General features: G+C 34.6%; 1 protein-coding gene and 1 non-coding gene across 2 annotated transcripts in view; one reads left to right on the top strand and one right to left on the bottom strand.

The window, feature by feature from the left end:
- LOC135072114 (uncharacterized) overlaps positions 1–15,030 on the bottom strand; it is a 521,318-nt gene that overhangs the window by 492,574 nt on the left and 13,714 nt on the right. The window lies entirely within an intron of this gene.
- Positions 13,943–14,013, top strand: Trnag-gcc (transfer RNA glycine (anticodon GCC)). Its single transcript has one exon. It is a non-coding gene; the product is annotated as a tRNA-Gly (tRNA).

Raw genomic sequence — 15,030 nt, 5'->3', positions numbered from 1 at the left:
AGCGGTATCTAAACATTATTTCAAAATCAGACGGAATAATATTCACGAATTGAGTTTTCTACTTACAACTTGCGAGCTCGTGGCTCCCCAAGATTTGCGGAATTGAACGAAGTAAGCTACGAAGGAGGCGCGCTTACCTGAAAAAGAAAAACGACTTTAGCGAAATGCTGGCTGGAAGGTGGTTCGATATTTGAATATTTAAACTTGCTTTACTTTTAGAATTAACTTAGAATTAAGTACTGGCTAGAAACTATTTAGAGAAAATAAAAAAGTTAAATAAGGGCATTTTTATTTGACACTTTTCCTTCTTCTATTTTAATGAAATCAAATTAAATAAAACAAGACATGCTAAAAGGCCTATAAACGTCCTGTGACTGAAATGATGATGACAAATTGCTAAAAACCGTTATGCAAATCATTAGATACTATGAAAATATTATGATAATGAAAAGCCGTAATAATTAAAGTCAAATTCGTAAATCATAATTTCATGCTCTATCCATTTCTGAAAGTCTGAAATAAATTATTTATTATTATTATTATTATTATTATTTCAGTGCCTCGCCTAATGAAGTCTTTTATCCTGCTGACACAGACTAAAAAGTACCTCTAAAACACACAGCGGAATTGAGAACCTCCTCCTTTTTTGAAGTCGGTTAAAAATACCCGCGTATATTCCGTGTGAAGACTTAGGTTCCCATCCAAAATTTGCCTACGTCTACAAACGCCTGCATTCCTAAAGAGAAACATAACTACCATAGATTTATCTCCGTTATCCACGCATAGTGGGGCCATGTTACCGCACTATGCAATCCCGGGCCTGAGGGCATTTTTATGTGAATTCGCTCGCGCAGTTATCATCAATTTTCCATGGGAAGTGGCTGGTGTGGTGCAGACAGCGGGATGGGGAATGATATAAGACAGTTTTTCGTAAGTATGATGGAAATATGGGTTTTGTAGTTTTTTGAGATAAAGGGGTTTTCCTGAGCATTGTTTTGGCCTTTTGAATATGCACAGCTAACATTTTATTTCTTCTATCGTACTAAAGTTACATGTAGTAGTGGTCTCATTTAATCTGCCGGAATGACACGGTCAAAGGTAAATAAATTAATCGAAAAAAGGAGAAAAAAAATCAAAGCGGATGATAGATGTTAAACAAACGGTATAAATAACGTTTATGACAAATATAGGATAACTCGGACTTCACACATTATAGTGGACAGATGACCTTACTCATATAAAGTTTGCAAGAAAGTGCTAAATGCAGGCCACTACCAACTGGCCAATTTAATGGCTGTAATGATGATGACAGTCATTTTTAAAGTAAATGTTCCTTTGTTATAAAATCCCAGCAGTATGCAATCCGCCTTAGCACCCCAGGAAACGTCGCGTCCAACACCAGACATTTTCTTAATACCGGCGGTGCGTGCGCAGCCAAGTTCGCAAAGCCAAGTGAAATGACCGTGATCTTGCGCGGTGAAAGGTTAATTTAAAATCTGTTTATTGCTAAAGGAGTCTTGTTTTACAAAGATATACTAGATCTATTGTACCTATTATACCTGCCTAAAATAACAGTTGCTTGCGCTGCTTCTTCATAGCACTGTTCCGAAGCAGTGGTAGAGTTGGGACATGTAAAAATTATCTTTGAGCGCCTACTTACATTATATTACTTTTTTGAGATCAGCAACTGTTCACCAAGTCACACTAATAATATACTAGCCGACTCGAAAGGTTCACTCAAAATACTTTGAAAGATACCGACTCCGAAAAGCCGGTTCACTTGCGCTTCATCAGCGCTCGTCACTGACTCTCATTCTTAAAACATTCCATCAACAAATTATGTTGGACGTCATCAATCCTCATCTAAAAAAACACGTGTCCAACACCAGATATTTACTTAATACGAGCGCGTGCGCACTGCGCAGTCAAGTTCGCACAAAGTGAAATGACCGTGATCTTGCGGTGAAAGGTTAATTCGCGCATTTTTGGGTTAAGTTAATAACCTGATGAAATTACAGATTGCGATACTGGGAAGAGTTTAACTGCGTTATTGTTTTGCGGTCTGATTTTGACAAAAATGCGGTATAATTTTGATCAAAACGGATATTACGGGAACTTATTTGGGACGATCAAAATGTATGTTCATCATAATGATGGGTGGAGAAATTTGCTTGAGATCGCAGAAAGGTCCGGGCATTATACGAAACGATGGACTGGTAAGAAAAGAAGGCTCATCGACGTAATCACTATGGCATCTTATGTCGATTGAGCGATCGACATACAAAATAAGATATGCAGGCATACAATTTCCAGGTAAGCAAATAAGGTATGGGGCAGAAGACTGTATAGGTCTACTGTATAGAACTGTATAGGGTATAGGTGTATCCAGGGATACACTTATGCAAGTACTCCCTCAAATTTTTAACATCGTTTGCCAAATAGACCAGGTGCTTATTTTTAACATAGGTGCGCAGCAGTAGGTACACGACGCTGATTTCAACTGAGCCCACAATTAGTGCAAGCCACTATAGCTAATGCCATAAAATCGAAAGGTATTCGAAATTGATTGCAGCAAATCGATAGAAACCCGCGCAAAAAGCGACGTCATAGATGTGCAGCGGAGAATGCGCCGGAGTCGCATTGTCGCATTTCTTGCGCAGTTCTGATGGTTCGAAGAGAGCTGGTAAAACTTGTAGAGAGGAGTTACGTGGAATGATTTGGAATCTTAGAGATCTTACTCTAAGTGCAGTTTTATTGATGATAGCAACTATTGTTTATTTTAAAACTTCTTTTACCAATGGAAATCTCCATTTATTGCAACTAATTTTAATTAGAAAACCACTTAAGGGTAAAAATGAGGCTATCAGCGCAAAAGTGGTGTAACCCACAGTTTTTAAAGGTGGCTTATGTCACTATTGCATTGAAAGATTATATTGTAACGAATGTATTTTACACCAAAACCGTACTAAAAAAAACTGTAGGTTACACCACTTTTGAGCTGATAGCCTCAAATAAGAGAATAAAAATTTGTTTAGAGAACACATAGTCTCATTATATGAGAGATCTAAAGATATGACAATAGCTTTTAGTAATTATTTCCATTCGTGCGTTAGACACTTGTTAATTACTTTCTGTAACAAAACAAAGCCACAAGCTAAAAAACGTATTTAAAAACCATCAAGTCGAGCCAAAAAATCTCAAAAGACAAAGTCTATTTAAACTTTTAATTTTCGTGTCCGTAAATTCAGTATTTTTTCCATTAACATTTCGGTCAACTACCTAATACAGCCTTGAAGAATTGAGTAACAATAGCTTGTCCATTGTGTTTGCCTACACGTGTACTAAAATTAAAATATACTTAAGTAAAATCGTAGAGCTGATGGCCACTGGGGCAGAAAAGTTCTCGAGAGGCAACCACGAGCTGGAAGACGTGAGGTGGGCAGGGCTTCCACTAGGTGGACCGACGATCTGGTGAAGATTGCAGGAAGTACTTGGATGCGGGCAGAGCAGGCCAAGTTGTTATGGAAATCCTTGGGAGAAGAATTTGTCCAGCAGTGGACGTCATTTGGCTGAAACGAACGAAGTATAAATACGAAAAAGCAATGAAATAAGTTATCTTGTTTAGTCGCCAACTTTCCACTGCTACCATTTCATATTCAATGCATAATATAAACAGCATGATCGTAACTGGTTATATAAAAATAATGAGGATAAAAACTGGATTACTATCCTAATTAAAATGCTTAAAGACTATTAATTTTTAAATGCCTATTACTAAGCTAGGAACGTACTTACGGACGATGACATATCAAGGTAAATTTTAGTATCTAATCTCGTTGTAATAGGGTTGATTTTGCGTCAAAAATGTATAGCCTAATGTGCTGTCTACCTTCGTATAGAGTAGGAATGCCGCGCGGGTTCACACGCACTAGTTTTTTGTTTCCAGCGCAGATTGATTTTCGTATGAATTTATGTGTGAAAGCTGACGATTATACAATTCGTTGTGCTAACTAGCAATCTTCATTCTAGTGCACTTTGATTCAGGAATTCAGTGCAACATAACATTGGCCGATGGAATCTATGGCGTAATAAGTAATTAAACATTTATCTTAGACTAGCTTTTGCCCGCGGCTTCACCCGCACGAGATTTAGTTTGTCACAGATCGTCATAAATTATAGCCTATACAGGGTGGAAACGTTAAGTGATCTCACTCGATTATTTCTTAACTATACAAGATATTAAAAAACTGGTTACTGATCCTGAAAGTGCTTAATGAGCTCTTTCAAACGGTACCAATAATAAGTTACAGAATAAACTGGATCTATCTGAAAATTCAATGTTTCCAGCTTCCATACTAAATGTATGCCAGACACACAATATTAGAAGTGTAATTTTTTTAATTTAATAATAAATTCTTAAAATAAACTCGTAAATTGTATTCTTATTTTAAATTATTAATGAAAAACATTGGTTTTAGGCTTTACTTGCTATAATATTGTCAAGAGATGAGTGTCATGACTGTGGTAGTACTAAATGTATGGAAGAAGGAAACATTGAATTTTTGGTTAGATCCAGTTTATTCTGTAACCTATTATTGATACCATTGGATAGAGCTTGTGAAGCACTTTTAGAATCAGTAATCAGTTTTACGATATCATATGTAGTTTTTAAAATAATGTGACTTTACCAAATGTATGGAAGCTGGAAACATTGAACTTTCGGATAGATCCAGTTTATTCTGTAACCTATTATTAATACCGTTTGATAGAGCTCATGAAGCACTTTCAGGATCAATAACTAGTTTATTGATATCTTGTATAAATAATCGAGTGAGATCACTTATCGTTTCCACCCTGTATATTAATCTGGGCTATAAACAATAATACTGTAAGGTTTCATCAAAATGCGTTCAGTAGTTTTTGTGTGAACATCCACAAAAACTTTCGCATTTATAATATTAGTACGATTTTCTGCTACCATTCAATACAAAAACTGACTACCAGAATGTAGAGTTAAAACGCCAATTAATATCTATATGTTTTTCTATACTGAAAATATCTTTTCACTCTTCTTCTTTCTCTTTAGCATCAAAATTATGGTTTGTTTCAATATTCGGAATATTTGGAGAATTATTTTACAGAAATAGACACTTAAATTTTTCAATTTTATACATTATAGCATTATGTATTCGAACTCTATTTCTAATTTATTGCTTGTTTACTGACAAGCCCCTATATGACGCCATGTTATTCAAATGTCATGCCTTCCTCATTCGATGGAATTAACACTCATTCGATACTTTATAGTCAAAAATACTTTAAAATAGGCAATAGCTCTATGCCAGTGTTTTTCAACCTGTGGGCACCTTTTAGCCTCTAAAAACTACCTCAATCAAAAAAACTTATAAAGCCGGATTCATCAGAAATCGAATTATGCAAATGTATGGATTGAAGTATTCGATCCCTACAAACATCTTTGCAACATTATAAAATGCATGAAAAAAAAAGCGAACGGTCGGGGGGGTCGCCAAAATTTTTTTCATACGATTACAAGGGGAGTCGTGTCATGAAAAAGGTTGAAAAACACTCCTCTATGCCATACGAGATATAGTAAAAATAAATATTAAGTATGTATGTTTTTATCCGTTGTTTTTTTAATCACCACTGGGAAGCCCTCAATCTAGACCGAAGATGGTAGCGCGCTTAATAGGGCGCCACATAGCATTGTCTAGCTAATCCGTTGAGTACGAAGATAGATGGCGCTTTAAGCAATGACCATGGATATCTATTACTAGTAGGCATTAGATGAATTATTCGTAAGATAGTTATTTTCAGTACATACACGAGTACAGATTTCTCACGTAATAGGTAGCTGTTTTTCAGAATTTCTATCTCCTATGACATCACTTGTGACTTTTAACCCATTTACATTTATATAACAGTTTTACAACTCTTGCTATAGAGTATTTATTTCAACTCTACAATGGCCAACGGCAGCGTTGTAGTATTTATTTCAGCTATACAGTAGCTAGAGGCAGTGTTGTAACTATAAGTGCAAAATTGAATACGCTTAAGTATGAAACATCTCTGCCAATGTTTTGTCGCCTTCAAGGTCAGGAAGTCCTCGCTAGTGACTTCTATCTACTTTAAATTGAGTTATTTATTGGCCATGCGGGTAGTAAAGTGACAGACAATTTGCAAGCACTCGTGAATTAGATTTTAGGCTCATTTTGTGTTGTTGACAATGATAAAAGGCCAGCAAAAACGTATTTCCATCGTATGGGTTGTTACAAGGTGTTAATCAAACGGAAGTTAGACAAATACCCGTATTCACAAACAATATTATGAGGTCTCATAGTGCGCGTGGACGCACAGGGTCCAAAAAACCTATTCATAGACGATACTTGAGTGGTGGAGAGACACACACGAACTAATCAGAGAGCTCTATTCAACGCTGGGCGTTCGACTTCGCATAGCGTTGTTGCGTCACTTAAGCAAGCATCGTTTGTGAATACGGGTGTTAGTGATTCTTCAAGCTGTCTATTTCTCCTGGTAATGGAACTGGGATCCTCCGGATCGAGAACATCGACCTCAGGTAACTTAAATAATACGTCAAATTCTTTGCACAAAGCAGTGCGGTGTTACCCAATAAAATGGTAAGGTATTATGACCGTATGAAGTAGGAAAATAAGAATATAATAAATAAAATATAACATAAAACATGTACATATTATAACGTCAATCACTATCTGGTTTTTAGAACATGAATAATGATTACATTAAGTATTTATTAGTCACGCGATTATATGAAGTCTGAATTATGCCCCGCTTAGTAATTATTTATTGGTAATTTATTTTTGGTCTAAACAAAGAAGATCTATTTAAATAACATTGAAAAGGAAGCCAACATTTTCCTTATTGTTCACTCGTGTGCATGATTATTCCATGCAATAAAATCCAAGTCTGGGAAAGCTAATGAAGTAGGATGAGCAGACATAGTACAGCAATCATTGTAATAATCAAAATAGACAACATTTACCTAGCTTTAAAGATTAATATTGCATTAGATAAAAATAAAAAGGATAAAGGGAAAAATCTTGAGATCTCTCGATTACTCGATCGAGGCATTGTTTGTATACGAAAAGTATTTCATATTTGAAATTAATTAGCAAATAAGTGACGTCACACATTCCCTTTGCCATACCAAATCGATAAAACGAGACTTTTGCAGCTTTAGTGCCTATTGGAGTTAACCACTGTCATATTTTTTCTAACAAACTATAATGAATGACTATCTAATAAAAAAACTCGTCTCAGTTCAAACCTTCGAAACATTTCTTGCTTTACCATTCCCCTATACTGTGGCATAACTGTATCGACGAGGCTCTGGCTTTCACATCACGTACCCTGGACCCCTGGGAGGTGGACCTTTCATCAGCCTCGATTGTTAGCGGGGACTGTTCTGGTTTGTTACTGTTGTTTGGATACGTTTATGAGGGATATCTGACAATAAAGCTATAGGTTTATGTCTTTAAGGAATCGTTGATGAGATTTATTTTATTTAATATAAGTTTTACTTAGTAAGGTTTTGTGGTTAAAGACACTTTATTTCTTATAAGAATACAATTCACTTACTGAGAAAGGTTTTCGATGATACTGTTAATCGTTGGACCGTAAGACAACTTAAGCAGTCATAAAATCTGACATCAAGACAACAACATTGTATTAATTTAATAAAAATATCGACCTCTCTAATACCCCAAAAATATTGACCTTATTAATACTAGTTATTATAAAATGCCTATCGTGGAATTCGTGGACCGACGATCTGGTAAAGGTCGCGGGAGGCGCCTGGACGCAGGACCGGTCTTTGTGGAACTCCTTGAGGGAGGCCTTTGTCCAGCAGTGGACGTCTTTCGGCTGAAACGAACGAACGAACGAAGCCTATCGTAATCAATTTACCCTGGGAAATGTTTACACAGCGCCATTTAGTTTCAAACTAAGAAAAGCTTTGCACTATGTCTTACTTTGTGAACCTACCAGACAACATAGGTACGAACGGCTTCACATACTCTTGTATGTAAAATACATAATATTAACCACAGAAAACCCTCTATTCCTAAACTTGTATAAAATTGATTAGGCTTGCAATACGTTATCAACCTTGACATGATTATGCTGACAAGGCTAATCACACTCATATAAGTAAGTACATTATATGCCAGCAAGTATATTATACAACACCAAAATATTTCTAATTTTCCTGATGAATTTCAATTTTATATCTTTATCATCAGGGCTATAATTAAATTAATTTACTGGCGCTGTCAAACGCACTAATTATATTAATTACTATTAATTAAAACTGTTTCAATGATTTCTCGGCGTAAGTTTTAAGTGTAATTAATTAATGCAATATGATTTCAATTAATTGACTATCAATAAGTTTTCTAAAGTAATACCGAAAAATAGAGCTGAAATATCTAAATTCTTTTGGGTCTGTAACTGTATAGTCGTATATTCAAAAGATAAACACAATTTCCCTAACCGACCGGAACTTTCCCAGCATGAAAATAAACTGGGTCACTTCACTAAAACTATTTATCTTCAAAGTAAAAAATGTGCGGGCCCTCCCATCTTTTTCTGTCAGATTCGATGTTATCCCCATCAAATATGTATTCGAGATGGCACGTACAGTCCGCTGAAATAGCTTGGGTATAAACATGTGAATAAAATAGGTAGGTATGTAAAAACTCTCTCTCTCTCATAAAACTCATTTATTTTTTGCAAATGGGCTTTTAAAAAGCTCTTTTACACGTTCCAGTATTAACCCTACCACTGCTTCGAAACAATAAATCAAAGATGTCAAAGATTTACTAAAATAGAGATGAAACTGTTTAAAGAATCTATAAAAATTAAACTTACCTACTCAAAACTTTAAAATATCACTCTGTAAGTAGGTAGGACCCACGTCTACATGTTAAAAATAATTTATTTAAAACTGTCATGGCCTTATTTAGTAGGTTCGTAAATAGTGGAGCCCAAAAATAAATAAAATATTTTGAACACATGTCTCATGAATTTATACAGACTCGTTGATGTTTCCTCTACTGAAGATTATTGTTTTTTTTTCTATCCCAATATTTACGATAATCATAATTACATTATCATTATTACAATCAAAACATTGTGTTATAGGCATCATGGAAAAGTAATATTATGCAAGAAACATTCCAAACTCATTATGCCAAATTATATTAATATATGATATTAAAACGTTCAAAAGTTTGGCCGTACACGAGCACATACACAAGATGTTGTTCTCTTTTATGAAATTTGTTAGTACTAAGGTTGAATTATTAAATAATCACTATTAAATGTGATTAATTTATCACTTTTACCGCAACTGTCGGTAATTATTCATAATAACCGGTTATTGTTAATAATTTTCAATTTGAAATTAACCGTAACATATATAAAAAGAAAGAAATGTATAAATGAATAAATAACAATAGATATTATAATGTACGAACATTATTGCATGTCATGGAACTCTTTTTTAGCTTAAGTGCCACCATTGTAAGAAAAATATTCTAAAAAAATGTAATATAGCTGTTGAGTTTCTGAATAAACTAAATAAATAAATAAACATAGCTCTTTAAGAATATTTACATGACCCATTAAAATTTTTTAGACTCTATATCAGCACTCTGAGACAAACTATTGTCATGTCATCTTATCTTTTACACCTACGGCCTTTAATTACCATATGTTTTACCATAATTTATTTGATACATCCAGATTTGATACACTGCCAAAAATGCCAGATTCTGCCATAGATTGTACCAGAAATGCAACGGAATTTTCCGACTTCTGAAACTAGGTCGCTCGGAAGCCTTCGCTGAAATGTCAAGGGGGATTAGCCAGGGCTACCGTTCAGGAGTTTAAATTGTCAGTTCTGAACTGCTGGACTGAGTTTAGATCTTCATTGATTAACTAATGCAAGCTTACAACTTCTTCCTATGGTTTTCTGTTAAACTAAACTTGTTCTTGTCAGAATGATAAACTTTATTTATTTACTCTGAAATATTATTGCAGATGTAATAAATTACAATAAATTGGATTTGTTATTTTATGTCTGAAGTCCCAGTAGGGAAGACAGCAAATTGTTTTAAAAAAGGGCCAAGTTGATCAAATTCTAATTTTATCAAAATTTTGTTCGTGAGTCTTACACCCGTATTCACAAACGATGCTTGCTTAAGTGAAGCAGAAAATCGAACGCACAGCGTTGAATAGAGCTCTGTGATTGGTTCGCGTGTCACCGTGTGCGTCCACGCGCACTGTGAGACCTCATCGTAATGTTTGTGAATATGGGCGACTATCTTTTATGAAAGTAAGTAGATATTATTATTTAAGTATGGTGCTGACTTGATAGTTTAAGATTCATCTCCTGATGTCGTAACATGTTGACTAATGTTTAAGTAATTAGTGTGGAGTGTATGCCGTCATTGTGTCACCTGTCACCTCTGACAGGCTGTATGCAAATTAATATGATTGTTTAACTGGTTAGCATAACTGACAAGTAAGCAGCATTAATGAGTGACAATGAGCTCTTTTTCTGGGGTGTGACATTGTTTTTGGTGGGGTAAAAGTTAAAACAATAATATGGTATAGTCGCTAGCACAACAGACTAAAACGGGACTATTCCCACAAGGATCTAACAGCTTGGGCGCCAAATTAAAACTCATAAGTGAAGGCCAAGTTAATCCAACTAATAACAACAATTAAAACTACGTAAAAAGCCCCAGTATTAAGTGAAACTAAATCTCCGCTTGGTATTGGATTATAATAAATAACAACTGGTTAAAATGATCAATCCAGTGACTGATTGAATATAGCATAATAGGTAAATACATGATTATTAAAGGACAGTTTCCAATTCATCAAAACTTATCCTCTGCTTCGTATACAAAATTAATTGCCACTTTTATTAAAAACTTGGCTTTCACCTTCACCTGTACCTAAGTGCCACCCCTGCATTTCCTGGGTCTCTGTCGTTACTTAAATAAAACTACTTCGGGAGCTCTCACTACGGACGTGGCCATAAATTCCTCCACTTTGAGAGGGCTATTTACTTGTCCACTTCTTTTAATTGGCTAATAGAGAGAAGTTTCGTTAAAATTAACATTTTAGCAACTGCTTCTTACTTTGTAAATTGTAACGAGTAATAATAAAATTTCATGAATTCTTATTCTATTTAAGGTCGGTCAAAAATTCCATTAAACTCCTGAGTTGTAAAAATTCCACTACTAATACTCTGGGACCACATAAGACTCTTTCTTAATTATGTCATTTACAACATTCTCATGTGCTCTGTTTGATGTTGTCAAAGCACACGTAATTAAGGTTTTGTATAGGTTAAAATTATCACGTTCGTGTAAATATTATGTAAATACGCAGTGGCAAACAACAGAGGCACATGTATATCACTAGGAATCATGCACAATGCACATGATTTAAGTTACACATGACATAAACAACTAAAAAACAAATCTTTGTTTTTGACGAACTATAAAATAAAAATGAGATGTTAAAGCCGTTTTTTCCCGTGCATCGCAAGACCAAGTGCAGTGTCTAGCAAATGCTTTTTGTTACAAAAACACACCTACCACAGTATCTACCTAGACGTGCGGTGCGGTAGTCCGTTTAACTAGAAATTTTACAAAATATGTATTTGTAGCCCTTCAAGTAAGTACGCTAATCGAGACAATAAAAAACAGTTTTTACCGCGGTCTCATACGACCACTTACGTGTGACTTAGGGTTCCACGAGCTAATCAACTCCAAACTGAATCACGGAGTATTATTCCTAACTATCCCAATTTCTAAAAACTCCGTGATCAGCCGTGGGTTCGACTCCTGACTCACGAACTCGTTACCGGCCAATTGCGATCGTGATTCTCCTATTGCAGTTGATATGCAATTTAATTGCAGAAATGGGCAACATTTCTTATTTAAATAAAAGATTAGACGCGCCCACCTACTAACAGCTTGTTAGATAAGGTCCATCCTATAACATTAATGACGCTTCCGGTTTATACCTACAAAAGAAAGCGAGACGTAAATAAATCCTTGAAAAATCCATTCAAAACATTTATTTCACTTACAATTACAGGCACTTACAGGTGGTAGGTACTACCTGTAAATCCTAGACTCAGATCTCACATAACATCAGGTGCGATTGCGGTCAAAATACCTGCCTTGTTGTGAATAAAAAAAAACTGCTATTTCGTGCTTAAGTGAATGCAAGTAAATCGGCCTTAGTTGTCTTAAGTGTGCCAAGTCTTAAGTTTAACGAATCAGCTTTTTTAGCATGATAAAAAGTACTGCGACATTTTTGCGTCGGCGCTCTGGGTGGTTACGTGAATCTCAAATAACGATTTACTAGTTTTTATTTCGTAAAAAACTGGTTAACAAAATATTAATTAAGCTACCGCAGTTCATGAATGTAGAAGACGACATTTAGAATTAAAATCCCAACTAATATTATAAATGCGAAAGTAACTCTGTCTGTCTGTCTGTCTGTCTGTCTGTCTGTCTGTCTGTCTGTCTGTCTGTTACGCTTTCCCGCTTAAACCTCGCAACCGATTTTGATGAAATTTGGCATAGAGATAGTTTGAGTCCCGGGAAAGAACATAGGATATTTTTTATCCCGGTTTTTGAAACAGGGACGCGCGCGATAAAGTTTTTCTGTGACAGACAAAATTCCACGCGGGCGAAGCCGCGGGCGGAAAGCTAGTATTGTTATAATTTGTTTAATTTATGCATCATTATTTAAAACATGGACTTTTTATCGGAGAACTAAAATTTTTTTTTTACTAAAATGGCAACCAAACCTTCTCTTCTCTTGGTAGTTTTCTGCCAATTTCTTTCTCAAAATGTCTGCCAATACCTATCGAATGTTAATTTTATAAAGTTGTATACAGGGTGTTAGGTAAATGGGTATATGAGCCGACACTAGCCCATGTTAACATGGTCATATAAATGGTATGGTGAAGTCAGAAATTTGATATCATCATTTTCATTTTTTAATTTTCATACAAAATAAATTTTATAAAATCCGATTTGTATGAAAATTAAAATAATTAAAATGAAGATATCAATTTTCTGACTTCACCATACCATTTATATGGCCATGTTAACATGGGCTAGTGTCGGCTCATATACCCACTTACCTAACACCCTGTATAATTTAAATTCAAAATAACGTGAATTAATATAAATTAAAGTAATTTAATTAGGGAGGCATATGTTCAGCAGTAGACGTCCTATGGCTGAAATGATGATGTGATGATGAAAGTAATTTAAAATCAGTTCTATTATTAAAATGTTAAAAAATCGTGTCCAGTGAGACTATTAACTCGTTTATCTATGACTATGACGTGCTCCGATTTTAACCACAAGCGGTCTATATTTACACGAATACGTAACGTTATGCTACGTGACCTACAGCTGTTAGCCGGTCGTTGACTCTCGTTATCATTGTGAATAAAATTTTATTACGATTTACACAACACGGCCAAGATTAGCTCGAATATTGTGTCTTGCTGAGTTTTTGAATCGTTGAAAATTTGAAATTGATTGATTGTAGGTAATAACAGTTGAATAGTTTTGATAGCGATGAAAGATAAAAAAAACACCTATAATAACATAATTATTTTTGAGTGCAAAACAAATGTTTTAGTTATGAAATCCTTTAATCTCGTATTAAATAATGATTTATTGATCCTCGCTCTTGTGCAAGTACTAAATTATGTTCAATTAAAAATTATATTGATTTCATTCACATCTTGGCCCATAGCACTGCCCAAGCCCATGTACCAATACTAGCTTGATAAAGATGTATTTTGCACGTTCTACGTAATTTCGCTCCTTTCTAACAAGCATCGGTGGTTCAGTGGTAGAATGCTCGCCTGCCACGCGGGCGGCCCGGGTTCGATTCCCGGCCGATGCATTCCTTTTTTACGCGTTTTTAGTACACAAACAGAAAAGCATGCATAAATAATAAGCGAATAAAATAACACAAAATTTTATTCACAACATTAATAACCTTTTAATTTAATTTCGTAAGATTAATTGGACTTTTTATGTTGTTTAAAATACTAAAAGTATTTATTTCCGTTATTTATGACAACCTCCTGACGGCAATATTGTAAATAAGAGTTAAAAGAATGATACTAAAGTAGGTCAATTGGCAAAACAAGATTATTTGGCCCCTACCACTGTTTTAAGACGAGATTTTGAATCATTATCAATTAATTTAATCTTAATTCTTAATTTTACGCCAATTTTATATTGACCTCGCACTCTTAATTCCTTCAGCATAAAGTTTAAAATTGAATAAACAGTGAGAAGTGACACTGGTTCCTGCTTCCTGCGTATGATTAAACAGCTACAAGTTTGCAAAACTTGTAGGTACAATCAATTTTAGGACGTATTCGTTTAAATTAAAATACAATTTTGTAGACATCATTAGTCGTAATTTTTTATTCTTGTGTCAATATTTTTTACGCCAAAGATCATTAGATTAATTTAAACACAGTTACATGGTGATTTGAAATATCGATATTAAATTGAATTCGTAAAAGGTCAATGTGATGCTGAAATATGGTATAGGCTCATTTATTGCTTTATGTGTGTGCTTCATCAATATTTTACAAGTTAATTACCTACATAAGATCACTTTAGATTTTCCTATTTTGTGCTTTAGATATAGATTTTGTCCTTAATTTCTAACAAATTAAATTAATTTCTATAAAGTGTAAACAAATAAGTTGTACAAAAAACTTTTGTTCAAAATGTTAATAAATTAAAAGTTACCATAAACTGACTTATTTATTCACCACAGATAACAACATAGATTTTCTGGGATAAATTAAAGCTTCAAAAAGTTCCTTTAAAATAAGTGGTTTCAATTTCTATCTTTAGATTTGGCAGACTCTAATTATTTTTTTAATTAAAACTCGCGAAT

This window comes from Ostrinia nubilalis, chromosome 5 (genome assembly GCF_963855985.1).
Source record: "Ostrinia nubilalis chromosome 5, ilOstNubi1.1, whole genome shotgun sequence".
Classification (NCBI taxonomy): Eukaryota; Metazoa; Arthropoda; class Insecta; order Lepidoptera; family Crambidae; genus Ostrinia; species Ostrinia nubilalis.
Note: the sequence above shows the minus strand (reverse complement) of the source record. Positions and strands in the feature narration are given on the sequence as shown.